This window comes from Saccoglossus kowalevskii, chromosome 16, assembly GCF_978046115.1.
Source record: "Saccoglossus kowalevskii chromosome 16, keSacKowa6.1, whole genome shotgun sequence".
Taxonomy (NCBI): domain Eukaryota; kingdom Metazoa; phylum Hemichordata; class Enteropneusta; family Harrimaniidae; genus Saccoglossus; species Saccoglossus kowalevskii.
The window spans coordinates 2,404,665-2,425,701 of record NC_140656.1 but is presented as its reverse complement, the minus strand read 5'-3'; the positions used below and the strand labels follow the sequence as shown (position 1 = coordinate 2,425,701).

The window sequence follows — 21,037 nt, the reverse complement described above, 5'->3', positions numbered from 1 at the left end:
TGAGAAATACAATAAAGTTCCTCTCTGTCGTCTGGTATGTCAAGTGTCATAGTGTGTTAGTGAGAAATGCAATAAAGTTCCTGTCTGTCGTCTGGTATGTCATGTGTCATAGTGTGTTAGTGAGAAATGCATTAAAGTTCCTGTCTGTCGTCTGGTATGTCAAGTGCCATAGTGTGTTAGTGAGAAATGGAATTAAGTTCCTGTCTGTCATCTGGTATGTCATGTATCTTAGTGTGTTAGTGGGAAATGCAATAAAGTTCTTGCCTGTCGTCTGGTATGTCAAGTGTCATAGTGTGTTAGTGAGAAATGCAATAAAGTTTTTGTCTGTTGACCGGTATGTCATATATCATAGTGTGTTAGTGAGAAATGCAATAAACTTCCTGTCTGTCGTCTGGTATGGCATGTGTCATAGTGTGTTAGTGAGAAATGCAATAAAGTTCCTGTCTGTCGTCTGGTATGTCAAGTGTCATAGTGTGTTAGTGAGAAATGCAATAAAGTTCCTGTCTGTCATCTGGTATGTCATGTATCATAGTGTGTTAGTGACAAATGCAATAAAGTTCCTGTCTGTCGTCTGGTATGTCATGTGTCATAGTGTGTTAGTGAGAAATGCAATACAGTTCCTGTCTGTCATCTTGTATGTCATGTATCATAGTGTGTTAGTGAGAAATACAATAAAGTTCCTCTCTCTCGTCTGGTATGTCAAGTGTCATAGTGTGTTAGTGAGAAATGCAATAAACGTCCTGTCTGTCGTCTGGTATGTCATGTGTCATAGTGTGTTAGTAAGAAATGCAATAAAGTTTCTGTCTGTCATCTGGTATGTCATATATCATAGTGTGTTAGTGAGAAATGCAATAAAGTTCCTGTCTGTCGTCTGGTATGTCAAGTGTCATAGTGTGTTAGTGAGAAATGCATTAAAGTTCCTGTCAGTCGTCTGGTAAGTCAAGTGTCATAGTGTGTTAGTGAGAAATGCAATAAAGTTCCTGTCTGTCATCTGGTATGTCATGTATCATAGTGTGTTAGTGAGAAATGCAATAAAGTTCCTGTCTGTCGTCTGGTATGTCATGTGTCATAGTGTGTTAGTGTGAAATGCAATACAGTTCCTGTCTGTCATCTGGTATGTCATGTATCATAGTGTGTTAGTGAGAAATGCAATAAAGTTCCTGTCTGTCATCTTGTATGTCATGTATCATAGTGTGTTAGTGAGAAATACAATAAAGTTCCTGTCTGTCGTCTGGTATGTCATGTGTCATAGTGTGTTAGTGAGAAATGCAATAAAGTTCCTGTCTGTCGTCTGGTATGTCAAGTGTCGTAGTGTGTTAGTGAGAAATGCAATAAAGTTCCTGTCTGTCGTCTGGTATGTCAAGTATCATAGTGTGTTAGTGAGAAATGCAATAAAGTTTCTGTCTGTCATCTGGTATGTCATATATCATAGTGTGTTAGTGAGAAATGCAATAAAGTTCCTGTCTGTCGTCTGGTATGTCAAGTGTCATAGATTGTAAGTGAGAAATGTAATAGAGTTTATGTCTGTCGTCTGGCATGTCAAGTGTCATAGTGTGTTAGTGAGAAATGCAATAAAGTTCCTGTCTGTCGTCTGGTATGTCAAGTGTCATAGTGCATTAGTGAGAAATGCAATTAAGTTCCTGTCTGTCATCTGGTATGTCATGTATCATAGTGTGTTAGTGGGAAATGCAATAAAGTTTTTGTCTGTCGTCTGGTATGTCAAGTGTCATAGTATGTTAGTGAGAAATGCAATAAAGTTTCTGTCTGTCATCTGGTATGCCATATATCATAGTGTGTTAGTGAAAAATGCAATAAAGTTCCTGTCTGTCGTCTGGTATGTCAAGTGTCGTAGTGTGTTAGTGAGAAATGCAATAAAGTTCCTGTCTGTCGTCTGGTATGTCAAGTATCATAGTGTGTTAGTGAGAAATGCAATAAATTTTCTGTCTGTCATCTGGTATGTCATATATCATAGTGTGTTAGTGAGAAATGCAATAAAGTTCCTGTCTGTCGTCTGGTATGTCATGTGTCATAGTGTGTTAGTGAGAAATGTAATAAAGTTCCTGTCTGTCGTCTGGTATGTCATATATCATAGTGTGTTAGTGAGAATTGCGATAAAGTTCCTGTCTGTCGTCTGGTACGTTATGTATCATACTGTGTTAGTGAGAAATGCAATGAAGTTCCTGTCTGTTTTCTGGTATGTCATCTATCATAGTGTGTTAGTGAGAAATGCAATGAAGTTCCTGTCTGTCGTCTGGTATGTCAAGTGTCATAGTGTGTTAGTGAGAAATGCAATAAAGTTCCTGTCTGTCGTCTGGTAAGTCAAGTGTCATAGTGTGTTAGTGAGAAATGCAATAAAGTTCCTGTCTGTCGTCTGGTATGGCATGTGTCATAGTGTGTTAGTGAGAAATGCAATAAAGTTCCTGTCTGTCGTCTGGTAAGTCAAGTGTCATAGTGTGTTAGTGAGAAATGTAATAAAGTTACTGTCTGTCATCTGGTATGTCATGTATCATAGTGTGTTAGTGAGAAATACAATAAAGTTCCTGTCTGTCGTCTGGTATGTCATGTGTCATAGTGTGTTAGTGTGAAATGCAATACAGTTCCTGTCTGTCATCTGGTATGTCATGTATCATAGTGTGTTAGTGAGAAATGCAATAAAGTTCCTGTCTGTCATCTTGTATGTCATGTATCATAGTGTGTTAGTGAGAAATACAATAAAGTTCCTGTCTGTCGTCTGGTAAGTCAAGTGTCATAGTGTGTTAGTGAGAAATGCAATAAAGTTCCTGTCTGTCATCTGGTATGTCATGTATCATAGTGTGTTAGTGAGAAATACAATAAAGTTCCTCTCTGTCGTCTGGTATGTCAAGTGTCATAGTGTGTTAGCGAGAAATGCAATAAAGTTCCTGTCTGTCGTCTGGTATGTCATGTATCATAGTGTGTTAGTGAGAAATACAATAAAGTTCCTCTCTCTCGTCTGGTTTGTCAAGTGTCATAGTGTGTTAGTGAGAAATGCAATAAACTTCCTGTCTGTCGTCTGGTATGTCATGTGTCATAGTGTGTTAGTAAGAAATGCAATAAAGTTTCTGTCTGTCATCTGGTATGTCATATATCATAGTGTGTTAGTGAGAAATGCAATAAAGTTCCTGTCTGTCGTCTGGTATGTCAAGTGTCATAGTGTGTTAGTGAGAAATGCATTAAAGTTCCTGTTAGTCGTCTGGTAAGTCAAGTGTCATAGTGTGTTAGTGAGAAATGCAATAAAGTTCCTGTCTGTCATCTGGTATGTCATGTATCATAGTGTGTTAGTGACAAATGCAATAAAGTTCCTGTCTGTCGTCTGGTATGTCATGTGTCATAGTGTGTTAGTGAGAAATGCAATACAGTTCCTGTCTGTCATCTTGTATGTCATGTATCATAGTGTGTTAGTGAGAAATACAATAAAGTTCCTCTCTCTCGTCTGGTATGTCAAGTGTCATAGTGTGTTAGTGAGAAATGCAATAAACGTCCTGTCTGTCGTCTGGTATGTCATGTGTCATAGTGTGTTAGTAAGAAATGCAATAAAGTTTCTGTCTGTCATCTGGTATGTCATATATCATAGTGTGTTAGTGAGAAATGCAATAAAGTTCCTGTCTGTCGTCTGGTATGTCAAGTGTCATAGTGTGTTAGTGAGAAATGCATTAAAGTTCCTGTCAGTCGTCTGGTAAGTCAAGTGTCATAGTGTGTTAGTGAGAAATGCAATAAAGTTCCTGTCTGTCATCTGGTATGTCATGTATCATAGTGTGTTAGTGAGAAATGCAATAAAGTTCCTGTCTGTCGTCTGGTATGTCATGTGTCATAGTGTGTTAGTGTGAAATGCAATACAGTTCCTGTCTGTCATCTGGTATGTCATGTATCATAGTGTGTTAGTGAGAAATGCAATAAAGTTCCTGTCTGTCATCTTGTATGTCATGTATCATAGTGTGTTAGTGAGAAATACAATAAAGTTCCTGTCTGTCGTCTGGTATGTCATGTGTCATAGTGTGTTAGTGAGAAATGCAATAAAGTTCCTGTCTGTCGTCTGGTATGTCAAGTGTCGTAGTGTGTTAGTGAGAAATGCAATAAAGTTCCTGTCTGTCGTCTGGTATGTCAAGTATCATAGTGTGTTAGTGAGAAATGCAATAAAGTTTCTGTCTGTCATCTGGTATGTCATATATCATAGTGTGTTAGTGAGAAATGCAATAAAGTTCCTGTCTGTCGTCTGGTATGTCAAGTGTCATAGATTGTAAGTGAGAAATGTAATAGAGTTTATGTCTGTCGTCTGGCATGTCAAGTGTCATAGTGTGTTAGTGAGAAATGCAATAAAGTTCCTGTCTGTCGTCTGGTATGTCAAGTGTCATAGTGCATTAGTGAGAAATGCAATTAAGTTCCTGTCTGTCATCTGGTATGTCATGTATCATAGTGTGTTAGTGGGAAATGCAATAAAGTTTTTGTCTGTCGTCTGGTATGTCAAGTGTCATAGTATGTTAGTGAGAAATGCAATAAAGTTTCTGTCTGTCATCTGGTATGCCATATATCATAGTGTGTTAGTGAAAAATGCAATAAAGTTCCTGTCTGTCGTCTGGTATGTCAAGTGTCGTAGTGTGTTAGTGAGAAATGCAATAAAGTTCCTGTCTGTCGTCTGGTATGTCAAGTATCATAGTGTGTTAGTGAGAAATGCAATAAATTTTCTGTCTGTCATCTGGTATGTCATATATCATAGTGTGTTAGTGAGAAATGCAATAAAGTTCCTGTCTGTCGTCTGGTATGTCATGTGTCATAGTGTGTTAGTGAGAAATGTAATAAAGTTCCTGTCTGTCGTCTGGTATGTCATATATCATAGTGTGTTAGTGAGAATTGCGATAAAGTTCCTGTCTGTCGTCTGGTACGTTATGTATCATACTGTGTTAGTGAGAAATGCAATGAAGTTCCTGTCTGTTTTCTGGTATGTCATCTATCATAGTGTGTTAGTGAGAAATGCAATGAAGTTCCTGTCTGTCGTCTGGTATGTCAAGTGTCATAGTGTGTTAGTGAGAAATGCAATAAAGTTCCTGTCTGTCGTCTGATAAGTCAAGTGTCATAGTGTGTTAGTGAGAAATGCAATAAAGTTCCTGTCTGTCGTCTGGTATGGCATGTGTCATAGTGTGTTAGTGAGAAATGCAATAAAGTTCCTGTCTGTCGTCTGGTAAGTCAAGTGTCATAGTGTGTTAGTGAGAAATGTAATAAAGTTACTGTCTGTCATCTGGTATGTCATGTATCATAGTGTGTTAGTGAGAAATACAATAAAGTTCCTGTCTGTCGTCTGGTATGTCATGTGTCATAGTGTGTTAGTGTGAAATGCAATACAGTTCCTGTCTGTCATCTGGTATGTCATGTATCATAGTGTGTTAGTGAGAAATGCAATAAAGTTCCTGTCTGTCATCTTGTATGTCATGTATCATAGTGTGTTAGTGAGAAATACAATAAAGTTCCTGTCTGTCGTCTGGTAAGTCAAGTGTCATAGTGTGTTAGTGAGAAATGCAATAAAGTTCCTGTCTGTCATCTGGTATGTCATGTATCATAGTGTGTTAGTGAGAAATACAATAAAGTTCCTCTCTGTCGTCTGGTATGTCAAGTGTCATAGTGTGTTAGCGAGAAATGCAATAAAGTTCCTGTCTGTCGTCTGGTATGTCATGTATCATAGTGTGTTAGTGAGAAATACAATAAAGTTCCTCTCTCTCGTCTGGTTTGTCAAGTGTCATAGTGTGTTAGTGAGAAATGCAATAAACTTCCTGTCTGTCGTCTGGTATGTCATGTGTCATAGTGTGTTAGTAAGAAATGCAATAAAGTTTCTGTCTGTCATCTGGTATGTCATATATCATAGTGTGTTAGTGAGAAATGCAATAAAGTTCCTGTCTGTCGTCTGGTATGTCAAGTGTCATAGTGTGTTAGTGAGAAATGCATTAAAGTTCCTGTTAGTCGTCTGGTAAGTCAAGTGTCATAGTGTGTTAGTGAGAAATGCAATAAAGTTCCTGTCTGTCATCTGGTATGTCATGTATCATAGTGTGTTAGTGAGAAATGCAATAAAGTTCCTGTCTGTCGTCTGGTATGTCATGTGTCATAGTGTGTTAGTGTGAAATGCAATACAGTTCCTGTCTGTCATCTGGTATGTCATGTATCATAGTGTGTTAGTGAGAAATGCAATAAAGTTCCTGTCTGTCATCTTGTATGTCATGTATCATAGTGTGTTAGTGAGAAATGCAATAAAGTTCCTGTCTGTCATCTTGTATGTCATGTATCATAGTGTGTTAGTGAGAAATACAATAAAGTTCCTGTCTGTCGTCTGGTATGTCATGTGTCATAGTGTGTTAGTGAGAAATGCAATAAAGTTCCTGTCTGTCGTCTGGTATGTCAAGTGTCGTAGTGTGTTAGTGAGAAATGCAATAAAGTTCCTGTCTGTCGTCTGGTATGTCAAGTATCATAGTGTGTTAGTGAGAAATGCAATAAAGTTTCTGTCTGTCATCTGGTATGTCATATATCATAGTGTGTTAGTGAGAAATGCAATAAAGTTCCTGTCTGTCGTCTGGTATGTCAAGTGTCATAGATTGTAAGTGAGAAATGTAATAGAGTTTATGTCTGTCGTCTGGCATGTCAAGTGTCATAGTGTGTTAGTGAGAAATGCAATAAAGTTCCTGTCTGTCGTCTGGTATGTCAAGTGTCATAGTGCATTAGTGAGAAATGCAATTAAGTTCCTGTCTGTCATCTGGTATGTCATGTATCATAGTGTGTTAGTGGGAAATGCAATAAAGTTTTTGTCTGTCGTCTGGTATGTCAAGTGTCATAGTATGTTAGTGAGAAATGCAATAAAGTTTCTGTCTGTCATCTGGTATGCCATATATCATAGTGTGTTAGTGAAAAATGCAATAAAGTTCCTGTCTGTCGTCTGGTATGTCAAGTGTCATAGTGTGCTAGTGAGAAATGTATTAGACTTTCTGTCTGTCGTCTGGTATGTCAAGTGTCATAGTGTGTTAGTGAGAAATGCAATAAAGTTCCTGTCTGTCGTCTGGTTTGTCAAGTGTCATAGTGTGTTATTGAGAAATGCAATAAAGTGTTTGTCTGTCATCTGGTATGTCATGTATCATAGTGTGTTAGTGAGAAATGCAATAAAGTTCCTGTCTGTCGTCTGGTATGTCATGTGTCATAGTGTGTTAGTGAGAAATGCAATAAAGTTCCTGTCTGTCATCTGGTATGTCATGTATCATATTGTGTTAGTGAGAAATGCAGTAAAGTTTTTGTCTGTCGTCTGTTATGTCAAGTGTCATAGTTTGTTAGTGCGAAATGCGATAAAGTTCCTGTCTGTCGCCTGGTACGTTATGTATCATATTGTGTTAGTGAGAAATGCAATAAAGTTCCTGTCTGTCGTCTGTTATGTCAAGTGTCATAGTTTGTTAGTGCGAAATGCGATAAAGTTTCTGTCTGTCGTCTGGTACGTCATGTATCATAGTGTGTTAGTGAGAAATGCAATAACGTTCCTGTCTGTCGTCTGGTACGTCATGTATCATCGTGTGTTAGTGAGAAATGCAATATTGTTGCATCATGCGAACATATTACAAAGGAGTGTTCTGTATACATGTAAACAAAATATGTTAATGTTCATGTTGCCGCTTTACTCACAGGACACACGTACTAAGTATTTGTATAGTGCAATCGATGTCACGTGCTTTATTTACTCCAATTATAAACCCACCCTTACATTGTCTCATCAAATTCACGCAAAAGTCAATGAGCATTTTTTGAGTGTCTACACTAACTGTTTACAAAAATTGCCGTGTAACACAATTGCTCATTCTATTGACCTCAATTTACTAAAAACTTGTTTAAACTGTCCAATCTCGTCGGATGGTTCAAAAATAATATTTTTTACTGGTATTCCCAAACAAATAAGAAAATAAATTGATCAGTAATAATAATAATAAAAATGAATAAAATTATTGAATTAACTTTTCTCAATTTTCTCTTTTTATTTGATTTAATTTGGTCATGCACACACTTTGTGGAGTAATGTCACAATAGCTTTGCAATATTGAGTTGCCTGTTTTGTTGTTACTACATTAGTTGCATAAGACACGCCCCAAAACAATCTGCCATGAATGATAGCGACTGAATGCTCAAAAATATCCCCATACCCGTGTATGGATGTTGCGTTGAAGTAACCAGATATTTCAAAGGTGCGAGTCTCATCTTTAGTAAGATAGTCGAGGCTACCTAAAGTTGCCATATGTAATGCGCCATCAGCCCGGCATCTGTTCGCTTGATCTTCAATTTGTGGTTGTATAACTTGTAATACGTCTTTCCCACATCCATGAAGTACCTTTAAAGTATTAAGTAAGTCTTGGGTATCTTCTCTGTCAGCTACATAGCGGATAATCTCTGTCATCTCAGCTACAAGGTTCCAGAAGGTCTGTGGTTGGTCAGTCCCAGATGGAACAGCTAGATTAAGTAGATAAGGCAGTGTATATTGACCAAATGCCTTTTTTGGATCTAATGGTGGACTGCAATTTGCTCTTAAGCTTGCGGAGTATCTGATCTTTATTTTCATAGATTTGTCAAGACGTCCACCCTGTATCATCTGGGACATCGCCACAGCAGCTACTGCAAGAAGTGCGCCATCTACGGTGGTCTCATGTTTCTTTGACATTGCCTCAATCATAAGTGTTTCTTCCTTGGAGAATTCAATTGGAATAATTTTGGTTACCAACTCAATTGTATCTGTAACCTCTGGACTAAAATTCTGTATGTAAGCATTTTTGTCGTTGGACAAGCTGTTCAACCCCACCACTAGTCCGAGTCTCTTCCACCATGGCATATCATTTAATCTCATGGTATCCTCAATGTTAGGTTGTAAGGGAAGGCTTTTAGGGTGCTCAGCGTTGTCATTGGATACAGCCTTAAGGTGGTCCAGCAATTCGTCTACAAATCTGATTGCAGTTTCTCTATCAGCAATAGCCGCGTGGAAGGTTGCTACAACAATGTGTCTATGTAAACCTTCATCAGACACGTCACTCTTCTCCAAAAGTCGAAGCCTCCATAATGGTCCAGTCGCAACATCAAACGATGTTGATAATTCTTTAGTGAGTGCTTCTGACCATTCAAGCGCAGTTACAGTTTTTACATCTACTACAACCTTATGTACAGGCTTGAAAAACTTCCACCTATTATCACCTTCAATATCTGTCTTCTCCACGATACACATACGCAGAATTGGGTGTCTTGCTAGAATCAGCCTGGCTCCTTTTACAAGTATGTCTTCGGTCAGTGGCTGCTTCGATTCAAGAAAAATTACGTTAGAGTTGATATGAATTCCAGCATCAACCAGTTTTGCTTCCATGAATTCCAAATCACCCAATTTCCTTCCCTGTTGGACGTAAACAGTCTTCCTGTATTGAATAATACTCGATTCTGCTAACGCCTTCCTAATCACCATACCCACAACGACTATTATAGCTGCAGTAATGATCGCAAGTATCATTTGATCTTCCATTGTATCTTCGCACTGTGTGACAGGTCTGATCTAAACTGTAAAAGAACAAACAGACATGAGGAAAATTTAGTCTAATTTAGGTTTTATCGTTTTAACATTGACGTTTATTTAAGAGTGCGATGTTTATTGTGGCTGGCGTGAATGGGTAACCTTTTTTCGATATGAAACTGTTATCAGGATGAACAATGTTAAATTATTCTTCAAATTCTCAGTTAATATTTTGAAAACAACTAATTTCTTGATTTAAAAAAATCATGCCGTTTTCCCATCAAAATCAAAGACAAACTATTTTACTACAATATCGGCAAATCTTTTCTGTGTTGCGTTCTTTAACATTAACATATTTATCTATGGTAATTTGAACACGTTGGCATCATTCAGCATTTTGATTGGTTAATTAGCGACATGGCCTATCAGGTTAAAGAACACCGTTTCAGGTCAACTAGTGTATGGGGAAAAACATAGCGGATATCGTATCGCATCAAGCGTTAATATGCGATGGGAATCATTCGCTTACGGTGAAAACAACTTGAATTTTATTTGCATTTCATAACAATTCAACGAATTTATGTTTGTATGTTATTATAATCACTACTGGGTAATAATCAACAATTGTGAAAAGCAGCATGACTGGATTGCGTCACCGTGATCATTAGCTGCTAGGCAATGCATTCGTGTTTGTTTTTATTTGAAACTTCTTCTAGAATAAACTTTCGTAACCAACAAAATTACAAAAATATAAATGCATATCTCATTATACTGAGTATTTTTTTGTCATCGGGTGATATCATTTTTTGATAAAGCACGATTGGTATAACAAAAACGGTGTTAGTTATATGGACATTTCTCTGTGCTGGTTCTTGGATATTTCAGTTTCGTTGTCCTGTACTTCGTTTAGTAATTCGAACTTCAAAGATTGCGTTAAAAAACGGAGAGTTTAGCGATTTCGACACCGACAATGCCTTGGCTTAATTATTAGCCCCCATCCGGACAAAGTCCGGGAGGGGCTTGTAGTTTCGCCTTCGTCAGCCGGTCAGTCGGTCCGGAATTGCGTTCGCCATGCTAGGCAACCAAAAAATGTATTTGCACTAAGTACGTTCAAGATTTGCACTATCTCATAGCGGGGTTTATTTTCGCTTTTCGCAGTCACCGTAGCTATCGCCGCGCAGTGGCGGATCCTGCAAAATGTATTTGGGGGGCAAGCCTCGTTTAATATTACGGAGCGTAAATCGCAGAGAAACTATGCGTAATCCAGATGATATGAATCGTCATGCGTTTGGAGGGCATTTCCCCCCTGGGCCCGCCACTGTCGCCGCGGTGAGTAATCTCTCACTCACCTCTTGGTTATAATTGTCGTCCAAATAATTCACGTCCCAAATTTTGGTTCCCTGGCGCCCTAATAAATAAGCTATATCACCGCTGGATTGAATCAATAATATATCACCCAAAAAATGGATGATTGGGCGAAAATCGTTGCATCACATTGCGTTTTTGTCATGCCATAAATTGCGTTTTTAGAGTCCCTCAATGTTGACTGCAGTCGCACAGAGATAACCAGAACGTTGCAAACATCAAGTTCGTCATGAAATTCACGTGCATGAAGTTAAGTTTTCGGATTCCCCCAAATTTGTTTTGACATTTGTCACCTATTCCCACATCAGAGTGAATTACAGCATTAATCTTTGCTGGTATTTTTGCTCGGAAACACAAGGACCATAAGACCTGATTTGAAGGACACGGGTCGTTTGGATCGAACGATTTCAAGTTCGTTGTAGAAACATGGAAACGTTGTTATTTTGGTGAATAATATAGAACATGTCCTTTTCAAATAAAGGATTTTGATATGCGCTAATCGAACAACTCTGTACTGGAATGTCTCTAGTATAAAAAGTCCTCTACTCTCGAAATTTGACAATGGAACTAGCCCAAAATGGACTTCTTTTCAACGCGTAATAACAGTGTTGAGGGACTGTGATGTAATCGATAATGTTGACGTCGCCGTACGTAGAACACACTCCCGATCTTGACAACATTCAGTTTCAGACAGCTAAGCAAATGGATGGAAATATCAGTTAAATTATTTATGAAGACTGGCCGGAATAGCTGTATTCTTCATTTCTATGTAATTGTGATTCTCAATTTCTATCTGTAAAATATCGCCGGTATGGACAGCGACGGCTGACCAAGGACGTTAGGCAAAGGTGTTGGATCAGTGATATCAGTGATGCTTTGAAAGATTTAGAAAAATAATATTCGTATTAAATATACATACAAACAGAGATACATTACTTGGGGTTTGCAACGCGCACAGTACTGTATGGTGACATCATCATGCCAAGATCCCATTCAAGTCTCATCTCGTAGATAGCGAGACTAATGCTACGACCTTCTGACATGACATAGGCGGTTTGTATTAAATAAAACAATAAAACATGTATTACCAAATTCATAGTGAAAAATGTAATACATCGAAAATGTATAGAAAATATAGTTATCGTAATTCGCCATATCGTGAACAGCTATCTTGACCCATCTGGACATCCCAGTATCTTAGTTACTTCGGGCATGCGCATTCACATTTTTCTGAGTTGGAACGCTTATGCTTGAGCGAGATTGAAACGGGATCTTGGTATCATGTCACCGTAGTTGCAAACCCCAAGTAATGTACCTCTGATACAAACTACACACTACGCCATTATGTCTATATTTAATTTCCTTACCAATTTGACACATATTAGATAAAGTCGTAAGTTATCAATAGCACATGAGTCTATGTTCTGCTATAAGTGAGAAATTTCGCTAAACTGTATAAAATAAACGTCTATTTATTTTTCAAAAAGCGCGCGGCCATGTCTTGTACGCGCTAAACATACGTATTCAAAAAACTCGGAGTCTGAGCAAGACGCAAAACCAACACATGTACGAGTTCGATCAAAACATGTCAGCACGGAAATGCTCGGAGTACTGTTTTTTTCTCATTTCTAGAATGTTATTAATAACTTATTTTATCCAAGAATGAAAATAGTCATGTATTATTTCTAGTATTATGTATTATTTCATGTATTATTTCTAGTATAATCCAGTCACTTTTGCTCACCGCCCTTGGGCCGACGGACTTTTTTGATTATGTAAGCTTTCTCAACACGGGCGGGCAACTGACGTTTATCTTTCTTTTTTTTTTTTTTTTTTACTATTCTGACTTTTTCTCGGTCGAATTTTACACAAGGAAGTATAAGAATTTTTTTTGTCCATGTTATATAATGGATTCTAAAATTAATATATCATGGGTATTTTTGTACAGTGTACTTTATGTATTACCGGTAAAATATGCACACCATTAAAATGATAAAAACCTCAAATGTAACCGTAGTACACATACAGAGTAAACTGAGCCTGGTAAACAAAATTATCGAGAGTGATTTTAGATTAGATTTTAGTAGTTAAAATTTTGCCAACATGACGTGACATTATATATAATTGGTGGTGGTGGGAATTACCAAACCATTTTATAAAATAGTGAACAAATATTTTCGCAACAAACACTAACCGTGAAATACACCCATCATTGTCAGTGATGGAATATTTTATATTGACATTTCATTCTGTTGTATTGCAACACAAGATACGGTGACCCCTACGCTAAGTCGCGGGTGTCGGGATTCAAACAAAAACCGCGACAGATCGGGGTTCGTGTGTGTGTGGGGGGGGGGGGGTTCATGCGTTGAAAACGAATAAATACACACATGTGTTCGTAGTAAGTTTTCTTTATTGAAAAACATCACAGCTTCCATGCCCACATGGATTCAACTCATTGTAGTGAATTTCATAGAGCTATATCAAAGACCAACCGACGCAATGATCCCGGGACCCGCCGTAGGCGGCAGTATTTTCATTCGAGGTCAATTTTGGATCACCAGGTCATTCCTAAACGCGTAATTTAGGACTGAGTCGAGAATCAATTTTGGGTGCCAGAAATCATCCAAAGACGTTTATTTGGGTATAATTTGCGCTGTCAAGACAAAGTTCAGGCTAATAAAATAAGATTAACGACGTTTTCCCATGAGAAAAAAGTGAATTATTTGTTGAAAAAAGCGGAGAAAAATTGTTACGCAGAAATCGTGACGTTGACTCTACGCATGCAATGCAGCGTCATGGAAATTGTCTACAGTACTCGTACACGCATCTTTCGATGACGTGGTTATTTTGCCAGCCAGCCCAGGACGCCGTACAGACATTGTACTAAGGTAAGACCATTTGCCCTTTTCCACAAATTTTAATATATTCTTAACAATTGCTTTACCTCTAAAACTCTGCACACCATGCTATGATCATTCAGTGTTTTGTACTAAACGACTCATCGCTTAGCAAAGCAAATCATGAATCAGAGAAACTAATGACCAAAAATAAATATTGCATCGTATATAAATGATGACAGCGATTTACTAGGCCTATGGCCTGTGAACTCATATGATGTGTGTGCACGGTGCGACGAGTAACAATTACCTAACCTACCGGTCTTTCATGGCCACAGTTGTCGCGATGCATCTCAATAAAATAGCATCTAAAACCAATTAAGGCCGATATGTGTAAATACTTGTACATTAATAGTCTAGTCCATGCAACCAGCAACAATGACATGCAAGAATGGCATTGGCAAAATGATGACCTTGGATGTAGCCATATCTAGGGGCATGGATATGATTTATAGTCTTTGCCCATTAATGTAATGTTATAGTGTCTATGAAGTATGTAATCATGATTAATCTTCATGATCATTTGTGACCACACCATTGATTATTCGGCATAGGCTATATATTATACACACTGTATAATATTGAGCAGAAAGTCATGCAAGAAATTGCATTTGATTCACCACATTGGCATGCCTGTCTGTATTCATTCTTACTTTTTCATGATCATTGTTTGGCTCACTACAAGTTTCTTGTGATTTATGCGGATTGTTGTCACATGCAAGAAACAGCAAGAGCTGCAATGTGTACATCAGAGTGCTTTTATCATGCTTGTGTTGTTGCTATTGTAGGTAAATGGCCACAGCAGGAATGTACATAACTGTCATTTATTAGGCAGAAACTGATAGGAGCCAATTCCTTGCGCTCACTACATACACATGTACATCAGTGAAGGTTTTTCTGTTGCCAGCTGCCATTTTTGAAATGGTGCCACCGATCAACAGTTCATGCCACTCACCTCAACCTTAAACAATGACATGTGTTGTCATTTGTTATTAATTTTATTTTTATGGAAATGAGTTACCTTTTTCTAAAATAAACAAAATTTGATAGTAATATCATGTAAAAAAATTGTTTAAAATGATTGTATTTGATATAGACTGAACATGTTGAAAAAATAAATGTAAAATAATAAAATCCCTGCCTAACTACCCAATATTTTTTACTCTAATACTCGAAAAACCAAATTTGTTGTTCATTGGCCTCATAATGGTTTGAGATCTTTTTAACATGATCCACATAAATAATGAGGGATGAACTGGGATTCTGTACAAACAGGTCCATGACTCATTTACAGCCCTGTCATTGGTGATACCAGGATTTTGTTCCTTATAGCATGTGTGTGGGCTGTCTTATGCAAACCAACAATGCTGTTTTTGCACATGGTCAATTCACTCCGGTTATATGTCAGATGACTCATTACCATTACCATGCGATAAATTCATTACTTTTATCGGTTCTATCAGTCTGATGGAATTGATATCATCATTGATAACTCTATGAAGTACAATTACATTCCATATAGTCTCTTTGCACCTACTTTATTTCTTATTCATTCCGAATGACCAGTTGGATGAACATACAATCGCCTAAAAGTAAGGGGGTATATTTGTACAACACCCTGTAACTTTGCATGATGTGGGTCTATAATACTGTCTTGTAAACAGTTAACTACTGGTTTTGTACAGTTTATTGTTGCTGCACATATACTTATTGAAAACAACAAGATATAGTATTTTCGGCAATATGACTACTACCAAATCGGGCGGTGGTGATACCTATCATTTGGGTCTTCCGTCAACACTTATCTGCTTTTGCACCATGAGTCGTTCCATGCACATCATACCAGATTTAATCATGACACTCAGTTTACAACACTAATTTACCTCATTATAATGTAAATGTGCATAACCTGTGTTTTCATTGAGAGGATGCTTGAATGCACGGTAGTGCTTTCAGCATCCTCTCACTAGTTATTTACAATGTGCCTCAAGATTTCATTTATGGAAAGTCCAATCATTTCAACAATGTTCTTCCTATTGAACATTCCTCTACTCAACACCTTACTCAAATCATTCATTACAATATATAATCCTTACCACTTGTTTTTTTATTTTCTTCCAGGCGAGATAATTCAACCATCACCTGTATCTCCTATTGGTTCAACTTTTTACTTTATTCTTACTCGAATTTTTTTGTAAACTTGTTGTATATTGATGGTTAAGATAAAAAATAGAAACTTTATTTTTTCCTTGTTCATTACAGACGTTTATTCTATTCACACTATTTTTACATGGTTGTCTTCCAACTAGTCATGCTGAGTGATGTCTAATAGCAGTTGGCCAAATTACAATCGAGTGGTGGGTGGGTCACAGTCAAGTACAAATAAGCCATTCACTGCCAAAGAACAAATATAATCATTCTTTCCAATCAAGTACTTTAACCTCCCCCTCTTGATTCAAATGACATAACCAAAAGTTAAGACATCACCTACTTCCTATAACACACAACACCATATTCACATAATTGTTCATACATGTATACATTGTCACAGCAAAATCAATTACATAAATTTACCAACGGCTCCAGCAAATTATCGGCCCATATTAACTATAGCCTCTTTTGTAATCCCTCTAATACTTATATTTTGTGTTTCAATTACATAATGTTAGTCCAAAAATGTCAGCTTCTATTATTTGAACACAATCCTATTATCAAGGTCACGTTTGTATTGCGCTGGTCCCGCTAACTCTGGATCTCATCAAAGTACGAAAGTCTTATCAACCTCGACAAACAAATAGTCGAACAGACGGAAGAAAACGACTTGGAGGCGACTATTACCGAATCTGACGATTACCTGACCGATATATACGAGAAAAACATATTTTATCTTGATTTATCGAAAGAAAGTCGCGAGCCCACCGGCAAGCCCTGCAATCCCAGCTGCTGCATCAACCAGTCTCGCAGTTACTAGTACCATTGCCGCTCCATCCACCCAACCTAACAGAACCATAAACCTACCAAAGTTATCGCTGCCAACATTCAACAGAGATGTTCTGAAATGGGTGAGTTTTCGAGATGCATTTTATTCCGCAGTTCACAACAATCCCAATCTCGAAAAGATTCAAAGGTTTCAGTACCTACACGCTCAATTGTCCGACGAAGCCGTTCACACTAGTGAAGGATTGACACTAACAAATGAAAACTGTGATCACGCAATCGACCTACTTGAACAAAGGTATGGACAGAAATACAAAGTAATAAGTGCCTACATGAAAGCTTTATGGGATATGTCTAAACCATCTGGTGATTTCAACAGCTTACGAAACATTTACGACACCTTAGAAAGTTATATCCATGGGCTCAGTTCGCTCGGAAAATCTGAAGAATCGTATGGCGATCCACTAGTACCTATCGTAATGGAAAAGTTGCCGCCAAATACCCGAAAACAGATTGCGCGGGATCATGGAAATAACGAATGGAATCTACCCGAACTTCGTCAAGCCATCCATAACGAGATAGATGCTCTACAAGCTGGATTCTCCGCCGATCTTCATGACCGCGAATTGTACACAGAAACCCCGGTAACTGCGGCATTCTACACGGGAAGTGACCTGGTCACTTCACGGAAATCGATTCGAGCGAGACCGACTAAATCTATCGTATGTGCGTACTGCAAAGATGCCCATCCGTCGATACATTGTAAAGTTGTGACTGACTACAATAAACGCCTCGAGATAATAAAATGCGATCGTTTATGTTTCAACTGTCTCGGTAAACACAAAGTTACGGACTGCCAATCTAAATTTAGTTGTCGCGCCTGCAGGAGAAAACATCACACTTCTCTATGTAAGAGAACCTCTACTGGTAACGACACGAGCTCCACTACTCCAGTAACTCAAACACACGTGAACTTTACTACTACCGCGAATACCGCGTCGCATAATGGACCAGTTTTATTGAAAACCGCCATAACCGAAGTATACGCGGTTAGCGAAACTACAACGGCTACGATATTATTCGATGAAGGGGCCACGTGATCTTTCAAAACTACAAACTTCGCCGATAAACTCAATGCACAAACTGACAAATGTGAAGTCATTAACTTAGCAACGTTTGGTGATAATGGTTCACGTGCTAGATCGTTTAATGTCTCTACGCTTTCAGTTCACATCATTACAGGAAAGAAAAGGAACATTTCCGCACTCGTTGTTCCAAACATCTCCACTCCCACAAAGAACTTGATAATAATAATAATAATAATAACTCTATTTAATTAAGCGCAACAATTCCAACATATGAAGATCAAAGGCGCTGATACAATAAACAATCAGTCAAATATTAAAAGCACATTTAAATAAGTGCGTTTTCAGTCTGGATTTAAAAATGTCTACTGAAGGACTAGAACGAACAGACAGAGGTAATTCATTAAAAAGTTTAGGACCTAAATTTTCAAAAGCACGGTCTTTGTATAACACCTTGGACTTTTTACTACACATCTGACGAGTTTTAATAAGAAACTTCGATTCAGATCTTAAACTACGACTCGGTACATAAAATTCGATTAATTCACATAGATAATTTGGGGCAAAACCATACAAAGATTTATACACTAGTAAAAGTAATTTGAAATTGATTCTTTGTACAACTGGTAACCAATGAAGTTTAATAAAAATGTCTGTAATGTGGTCATATTTTCGAGCACGAGTGACAAGGCGGGCTGCTGCATTTTGTACACGAATAAGAGGTTTTATCTTAGTTACAGGGAGACCAGACAATAATGAATTACAGCTGTCTAAGCGAGAAGATATGAAAGCATGTACCAACTTTTCAGTATCAGATTGGGATAATGATTTACGAATACGATTAATATTTCTTAGATGGGAATATCCAGATCTACAAATAGTAGAAATGTGTGTTTCCATAGATAGCTGCGAATCAAACAAGACACCTAAGTTTCTAGCACTTGACGAAGCACTAACCAATTCTTCACCAATTGCGATACTAGACAAAGGACACGAGTCTTGTGAGAATCTCCGAGACGACATGCACACAAATTCAGTTTTCGACACATTCAAAAGTAGGAAATTACAAGACATCCAATCGCTAACATCTTGAATACATGTCTGAAGTATCACCCGGGCGCGAATTTGATCACTTCGTCCCTATTGGAATTACCTCATCTACGCAATTTGAACTTAGCCCACCCCATTTCAGGAAGCGAATCCTTTGAAATATCGATTCTCATTGGCGCAGATTACTACTGGGATTTCGTGGGAGACCACATTGTTCGTGGACCCGGTCCAACTGCTGTATCTTCCAAACTTAGATATTTGCTTTCCGGTCCCATTCAAGGATACAGACCTAAGAGTACATTTGCCAATGACGCAACTATTCTACACATTGCTACTAATCTGTCTGTTGTAAACGATCAACTCCAGGATTACTGGAAGCTCGAGACAATCGGCATCACTGATAATGCCAACCCTCCAGTAATGAAATGTCATGAATTAGTTTTCGCGTATCTGTTGACCTACTTAATTATTGACAGGATTATATGTAACTCAGTAGTGTATATCGTTTTAGCCTTTTTCCGTCTTTTTGCCAGAGGAGTAATGTGTTATGAAAGCGACATTGTCTTTGCATTCCGTTTCCACGCTGTATGACTTGTGTTTAGATTAACGACTTTTGAGTTCAGTTGAAGTTTATAAGCGTATATGACAGGAGTTTGATTAATAGCTTTTTATTCATTGTTTATTAGTTACCGCTTTGCAATGCTTTAACCGAGAGACGCAACCCTGGTAATCACGTGATCACGCTGTCGACTGCAGCAATTGGCTGGTCGCTTGGTTACACCGCCACGACTTAGTTTTTTTTTTTTGACCTTTTGATATAGAGTTTGTAACCTTAGTAACAGAGACAGTGCAGCGAAGGGTTACCTCAGCGGACCTGTTTGAGAAAAGCGAGTCGATTGGTAGCCTTTCCCTTGTTTTTGATTTATAACCGTTGATATTTATGACTTTATAACCATTGTATTTAGACTTTATAATAATTGTACTTAATTAGTGTGTTTACTCTTTTGATTTATATCTTTTATTAGTATTGTATTTAACCCGTATGACGATGAGTAGAGGACGGTATCTTTGATTTGTGAACGTGCAATGCCAGGAGACATAATCTCAGTTTGGGTGAAGGGATGTGTCATGAATTAGTTTTCGCGTATCTGTTGACCGACTTAATTAGTAGATTATTAGCTCAATTGCTGTGTTATGTCTGTCATCGTTTAGGCCTATTTGAAGTTTTGGACGGAACTTGGCTCAGTGATTTGGAACTAATTACGAGATAACCGTAGCTATTTCCGACTATTATTTCTGACAGTTGGTATTCGTAGTTATTAATGTAGTGAACGATTAATCAAAAGATATGACGTACAAATGTATTCAGTGCTTAGTGTGATTGGCTTTATGATTGAAAGTTACGCCTTAGAGTCTTTTTACTGCATTGTAATTGGTTAAGGTTTTGAAAATGAATAAAGAGAGTTTTGAGTTGGTCTTGGCGAGTACTCCACGACAGAGGCAGTCTAAGAGTCCAGTCCTGGGGCAAGCCTTGAGGCAGTCCAGTCTTGGGCTAGTCTTGGGTCAGCCTTGCGATAGTCTTGGGGACCTTTCCCCAGGGCGCTGTGTCTTATAAAGTGCTCAAAAGACCGACTAAGACGAGAGTTGAAACATATTTCTGTTGTGTGTGTGTCACACGCAACGTAATATTACCGTAATTGGTATAGTACAGATGTGATGGTTCAAATACCAAAATGGCGACAGTAACAGAAAGACTTCCCTGGCGGCGATGATAAAATATGAACACGAAGCCAACAGATGAGGTTTCAACTGGTACTGGTATTATTATACTCTGCAAACATCAAGTACAATAACGCGGTAAAACTCCACTACTCTAATAACTAGATACTTAAACTCCAATACAATTCAACGAGATCTCCGATCTGATCTCAGTGCTGAACAACTCCACTATATATACCCACACTGTCTATAAATAGACCATTACATCAGCATACATAATGAGTCTAGAACTTACTACAAATTTCTAGAATGTTCCATTACCTTCTGTTGCCTCCTACAGTGTTCTATTACCTATTCAACCAGTTTCTAAAAATTCCACCCAGACACAGTAGGTTCTAGAACATTCTCAGTCACACGGAAGTGGTAAACAAGTCATATGCGACAGTGTGTCTTATTTGACTGCA

The 21,037-nt window shown here is 38.0% G+C and overlaps 1 long non-coding RNA gene across 1 annotated transcript; it reads left to right on the top strand.

The window, feature by feature from the left end:
• The first annotated feature begins 13,440 nt into the window (after positions 1–13,440).
• LOC146733604 (uncharacterized) lies at positions 13,441–16,023 on the top strand. The gene is made up of 2 exons (XR_014926656.1): positions 13,441–13,773; positions 15,904–16,023. It is a non-coding gene; the product is annotated as an uncharacterized LOC146733604 (long non-coding RNA).
• The last annotated feature ends 5,014 nt before the right edge of the window (positions 16,024–21,037 follow it).